The sequence below is a fragment of the Kogia breviceps genome, chromosome 5 (assembly GCF_026419965.1).
Source record: "Kogia breviceps isolate mKogBre1 chromosome 5, mKogBre1 haplotype 1, whole genome shotgun sequence".
Lineage (NCBI taxonomy): Eukaryota > Metazoa > Chordata > Mammalia > Artiodactyla > Physeteridae > Kogia > Kogia breviceps.
The window spans coordinates 6253156-6259843 of NC_081314.1; the positions used below are offsets into that span (position 1 = coordinate 6253156).

General features: G+C 45.5%; 1 pseudogene; it reads right to left on the reverse strand.

Moving 5' to 3' along the window:
- Positions 1-5404: 5404 nt before the first annotated feature.
- LOC131757610 (methionine aminopeptidase 1D, mitochondrial pseudogene) lies at positions 5405-6487 on the reverse strand (annotated as a pseudogene).
- Positions 6488-6688: the final 201 nt, after the last annotated feature.

The following is a 6688-nucleotide window of genomic DNA, read 5'->3' on the forward strand; positions in this document are numbered from 1 at the left end:
TGCTGTAGTACTAAATAAACGCCCAAATCTCAGTGGCTCAATTCAGTGAAGGTTTCTTTAAAGCTCCTGCAATGTCAACACAGATATTCTTGGTCAGGAGGCTTTCCTGGGTGGTTCTCCTCCAAGCACTGTATACTAATTTACCTAGACTCTGCCACCTTCTTAGCCACAGGGATGGAGGAAAAAGATCGTGGCAAATTGTGAAGGATGTTTAATGGCCAATTCTGAAAGTGGTGTACTTCACTTTTGGCCAATACCATCAGTCAGAATTCAATCACATAGTCCCATCTAGATGCAAGGGGATCCAGGGAATGCAGCCTTCCTCCATGCCTGGGAGGAAAATAAAATAGTTTGGCGAATTCATAGCATGGTCCAGCCACCACATTTTATTAAGAACATAAGACCCTGAGACATAATTTAAAACCACCATGTTTTTTTCTTAACTTTTGCTTTTAATTATTTAGTTATTATTAATCATGCGAGAAGCACCTACAAACTCACCACCCAAAAGAAGAGCAAGGACCTTGACAATAACCTACAACTAACTATGTGGTCTTCTTTCCTGCATCCCCTGACTCTATTCACAAGATAACCATCATCCCGAAACTGCATGGATCATTCCATTATTTTCCTTTTTTTAAAAAAATTAATCTTTTGAGATAATTCTAGATTCATATGCAGTTGTAAGAAATAACACGCTGCGTGCCCTTTACCCAGATTCTCCCAATGGCAACTTCTTGAAAAATTGTACTGCAGTATCATAGCCAGGATATCAACATTCATATAGTCAAGATACAGAACATTTCCACCATCACAAGGATCAATTATATGGCCCTTTAACAGTCATATCAACTCCCCTCTGGCCCTCAACCTCTCCTTAGTCCCTGGTAATCACTAAGTTGTTCTCCACTCCCACAATTTTGTCATTTCAAGCATGTTACATAAATGAAACCATCTCCTTTGGGGAAGATCAGCATAATTCTTCGGAGATTCATCCAGATTGTTGCACGTACCAACAGTCTATTCCTTTTTCCCTCTCAGTAGTATTCCATGGATGTACTGCAGTTTGTTTAGCCATTTACTCATCGAATAACTGGATTTTATTTTCTTTCTTTCTCTCTCTCTCGCTCTCTCTCTCTCTCTCTGGCTGCATTGGGTCTTCGTTGCTGTGCGTGGGCTTTCTCGAGTTTCGGTGAGCGGGGACTACTCCTTGTTGCGGTTTGCGGGCTTCTCATTGCAGTGGCTTCTCTTGTTGCAGAGCACGGGCTCTAAGCAAGCAGGCTTCAGCAGTTGTGGCACGTGGGCTTCAGTAGTTGTGGCTCATGGGCTCTAGAGCGCAGACTCAGTAGTTGTGGCGCATGGGCTTAGTTGCTCCGCGGCATGTAGGATCTTCCTGGACCAGGGCTCAAACCTGTGTCCCCTGCATTGGCAGGCGGATTCTTAACAACTGAGCCACCAGGGAAGCCCTGGATTGGTTTCCTTGGAGGTATACAAATTAAGTTGCTATTAATATTCACATAAACATTTCCTTTGTGTGTGTGAACATAAATCTTCATTTCTCTGGAATAAGTGCCCAGGATTACAATTGGTGAGTTGCATGCTTCAGCTTTTCTAGTTCTCTCACCTTTCCATATAAACTTTAGAATAAACTTGTCTATATCTGCCAAAAGTCTTGCTGGGATTTTGATAGAAACTGCATTAAACCTGTGTATCAATGTGGGGAGAATGTTGACTCTTCCAATCCAAGAACTTGGTGTGGCTCTTCTTTTATCTAGATCTTATTTATTTAATTAGTGTTTTGTAATTTTCAGCATACAAGTCCAGTACATATTTTGTTGGATTTACACTTACTTTATTTTTTGTGCAATTTTTAATGATGTATTTTAAATTTGAGTGTCCACATTGTTTAAGTATACAGAAATATAATTGATATTTCTATGTTTATCTTGTATTTTGCAAACTTACTGAATTTTCTTATTTCTAGGAGCTTTTTTGAAATTCTTTGGGACCCTCTATGTAGATAATCATGTCCTCTGCAATAGGGACACTTTTATATCTTTCTTTCTTATCTGTATGCTTTTATTTCATTTTCTTGCATTACTGCACTGGCTAGACCTTCAAGTACTATCTGGAATAAGAGTGGTGAGAACAGATACCCTTTCCTTGTTCCTAATCTTAAGAGAAAAGCATTAATCTTTCACCATTAAGTATAATATTAGCTGTCAGGTTTTGTTTGTTTGGTTGGTTTTATTTCGTTTTGTAGATGTTCTTTATCAAGTTGAGGAAGTACTCCTCTATTCCTATTTTTCTGAGAGTTCTTGTAATAAATGAGTGTTGAATTTTGTCAAATGCTTTTTCTGCATCCATTGATATAATCCTGGGATTTTTCTTTTGGGAGTTTGTTAAGCTCCACTTGGGCATGGTATGTATATCTTTTTATATCCTGTTGAATTCTATTTGCTAATTTTTTATTAAGGATTTTTGCATCTATATTCATGAGGGATATTGACCTATAGGTTTCTTTCTTCACATTGTCTTTGGTTTCAGTATCAGGGTAATACTGGCTTCATAAATGAATTGGGAGTATCTGCTCTTCTTCTATGCCTTTTGTTGGAAGAGATTTTTAGAATTGGTATTAAATTCTGTTAATTTTTTTCCATTGTTTTAGATTGGGTAATTTTTACTTATTCTATTCCATTGTTTACTTGTCTACTCTGCTGTTGGTCCTATCCACTGAGGTTTTTATTTAGTCAAACATTTTTGTTTGACGTCTAAAATTACCATCGGTCCTTCTTTTTAATCTTCTGTATCTTTGTGGATACTTTCTATTTTTTTGCTGGGACTTTCTATTTTTCATTTGTTTCAAGTGTGCTCCTAATCACTCACTGAAGCATTTTTTTTTTTTTTATCATGGCTGTTTTACTATCTTTATCAGATAATACATTTCTTTCATCTCTGTCTTTTCAACTGTTGTCTTTTTCATTTAGTTTTAGATCTCAGTTTTTGGTATGTTGAGTAATTTTCCTTTTTCTTTCTTTTTTTATTGTTTTGATGACTTTGTTGCTGAGTAATTTTCAAACCTGGGCATTTTGGGTATTACGTTATGAGATTCTGTTTAAACCTCCTGTTTTATTTGGCTTCCTCTGACACCTCTCCAGCAGGGTAAGGGAGGGCACTGTCTCATTACTGCCAGGTAGATGTAGAAGTCCAGGTTCCTTACTTGGCCTTTTTTTTTTTTTTTTTTTTTTTTTTTTTGCGGTACGCTGGCCTCTCACTGTTGTGGCCTCTCCCGTTGCGGAGCACAGGCTCCGGACGCGCAGGCTCAGCGGCCATGGCTCACGGGCCCACCCGCTCTGTGGCATGTGGGATCTTCCCGGACCGGGGCACGAACCCGTGTCCCCTGCATCGGCAGGCGGACTCTCAACCACTTTGCCACCAAGGAAGCCCCTTACTTGGCCTTTGTTGATACCCAAGGGTGGGGTCCCTAGTTTATGCTGGATAAGATTGGGAGTTCTGGCTGCTCCCTAGGCCTCCACTGAAACTTCCCGGGCAGAGAGGGGCATGAATACCTCATTACTGCTCCTCATGTGGCCTCCAGTGACACAGTGGAGTGTCAGGAGTGGCCTTCTTTCTGCTGGATGGTAGAGAACCTTCCCAAGGCTTCACACATCCCCACTGTGGAGACAGGAGGGCACCTTCTGGTAGTGCCTGGCTGGAGGGGAAATCCAGCTTCCCATGTTGTCTTCACTGAACCCACTGGGTGACCTCATTACCTCGTGGTGGAGATGAAAGTTCTGGTTCCACACTCTGCTGTCTTTGACACCATCCTTGTGGGTATTTTGGAGTTCCTTATTACAGCCTGGTGGGGGTGGGTAGGGTGGGGATGGGGCTGGGTGTGGGGTGTGGGAGTGTGGGGGATGGAAGTCTAGACTCCCTCCTCAGTCTTTGCTGGCATGGGTTGGGCCACAGTTATTACACAGTATTTTGCTGGAATACAGCAGTTATTGCCTACAAGTTTTCTGTCTTGCTAAGCTGCCCCTTTCCTGGTTTCTTGGCTAGGGAGAGTAGGCTTTAGTTGGGCCTTTTTTACTCTGCGTCCATTGGTGTTTCTATGTTGATAGCTCCTCCAGCTTTAAGTCTGGTCCATATAAAGCAAAAAGAAAACCCATGGAATTCACCAGCATATCCGACCTTGAGTGCCAACATCCTTAAATGGTCTGCCTGCTCTCCACCTTTTGGGTCTTCTGATGTTTGCATGTAAGTATGCATGTGTTTAAAACTGAGCTATAATTGACATATAATATATTAATTTCAGGTGTACAACATAATGTTTCCATATTTGGATATATTGTGAAAGGATCACCACGATAAGTCTAGTTAACATGCATCACCACACACAGTGACAAAAGAATTTTTTTCTTGTGATGAGGATTTTTAAGATCTACTCTCTAACCAACCTGCAAATACGCAATACAGTATTATTAACTATATTCACTATGCTGTACATCACACTGTACGAGTAGACCTCAGCAACCTGTACTTGAACTTCCATGGTGATTAGATCTCTGAGAACCAAGACCAGCTGCTCTGGGATCCCAACATCCTCCCCAAGAACGAAAGTACTGTACCTGGCGGAGAAGCGGTGATGGCATGTGATGGCATGAGATGGCCGTGTCTCAGCTCGCGGAGGGAGAAACGGTGAAAAGACAGCAAGCAAGCACCGGATGAACTGGTGAACTGCAATTTGTATGCCGAGGAAGCCGGGTGCGGGCTTCCGAGTGCACCAGAAGCGCTTCCATCCAATCCAGGCCAAGAAGGTGCACAGGCGGTTGGTGGGAACGAGTGGGGAGTACTACTCCCTGTGGAAGCAGTTGGAGTGCTCAGACTCCTCTGAGAAGATGCGGTTGAGGCGGAGGAAGTAATGGACGGCCTGCCAGGAACCACAGCCGCAAAACAGAGCCGGGCCGCTAGCTCCTCGCCGCCCCGCTGCAGCGGCCGGCAACCCGGAACAGGAACCGCCTCACACGCATGCGCACAGTGCACAAAGCGAGAGCGCGCGAGCGGCCGCCTGGGTGGGCCTGGGGAAGCTCCGACGGTCTCGCGCCTTTTTTCCCTGTCAGTTCCAGCAGCTGGACGCGCCCAGATGTGTCCCTGCCCCAGGGGCCCCCAGCCCTGGCCGACGCGGCCGCAGCCGCTCTGGAGCCTGGCTCCAGCCAGAGACCGGCAGTGGATTGGCCCTGCCTGGACCCTCCTGGAGAGCTGTGCCTCACTTCCAGCCACTTGGATGTGAACCGAGGGCCCGAGGAGGCCGTGCCCGGCACAGGTAACCTTGTCCGTCATTGGCGTTGAGGGCGTGAATCCCTTCCTGGCTGCCGACACAGCGTGCTTGGCCCCAGGGCTGCACTCAGAGAGGCCCTGTTAGGCTGAAACTGATGACCTGTTGATCCCAGGCCACAGGCGGGCGTGTGTGGCCAAACTGGAGATGGGACTGCCGCGGGGCCTTGCCTCTTCGCGACCCTACCCCTCCTTGTGGGCTTCTCTGCTTAAGCATACTTAAAGGACTGGGGTGAGAGGTGGCCCGGCCATGGGCCCCGCCCCTCCCTACAGGCACCACCGCCCTGCGCCGGGCTGCCGCCCCCTCCGTGGGCCCCATCTGGCAGCTGGATACCCACCGGGTACCCGGCAGCCAGCAGAGGCAAAGGAAAGGCGACCTTGCCCAGCATCCCCCAAAATGGGGACACACTTGCAAACCAGTCTGACGAGTTACCTGGTTGATTGTGTTTCCAGTGACAGAGGAGGGAATCCCGCTCTGCCCGCTTCCGCTTCCTTTGCTTCATCTCTACACCTCCTGGCAACCTCCACTAACTTTTTACCTCATTCATCCACATTTACCACCGAAGACATTTCAGAGGTGGCTCCACAGTAGCCATTGTGATAGTGTGACTTCAAAGTTGATAATATCTCCAGTCCCGGAGAGGTCGACAGTGAGGAATACCATGACGTAGCACATTGTTTACAGAGGTGCAAGGAGGTTTTGGAAAATCTCCTTCGCCTAGAGGTAAGGGATAGGCATCATGACTGATTGCCTGGTGAAAAAGAGCATCTCTCTCTTCAGTTGTCATGTCAGCCTTTGAACTCTTCCCAGCCAGAAGGAGGACGTGACCCGGCCAGCTGAGAAGCCGGACAAAGCCCTTGAATCTGATCTTTATTCTTAACTTCTTTGCTGTCTCCACAGTCAGGTACAATGCCTGTCATCACATAGTCTAGCTTCCTTATGTGCTTAGGGACTGGATGAGCTGAAGAAACTGCATCCTGCAAAACTGTACTGTGTGAAATACCTCTTTGTCTCCAGAAAAAGAAATTTCTTCATGATTGACTGACTGAGTGCTTGTGTAAGTAGATATGATTGAGCAGTGAAGAGAAGGTTCTGTGCCAGCCTCTGCGGGGTAAGCGGGTGGACACCGTTGGGTGCTGCCATGTGGGCTGTGGTCACCAATACACCAGACATATTCAGGAGAGGGGAGTGGGTGAAATGGGTGAAGGGGTCAAAAGGTACAAACTTCTAGTTACAAAATAAATGACACGGGGGTGAAATATACAGTATGATGTTAGTCTTATATTGATATATCCTGTTTGTAGTGATATTTACAGGGAAGATTTGGTAAAAGTACATCTATTCTATGTTCCT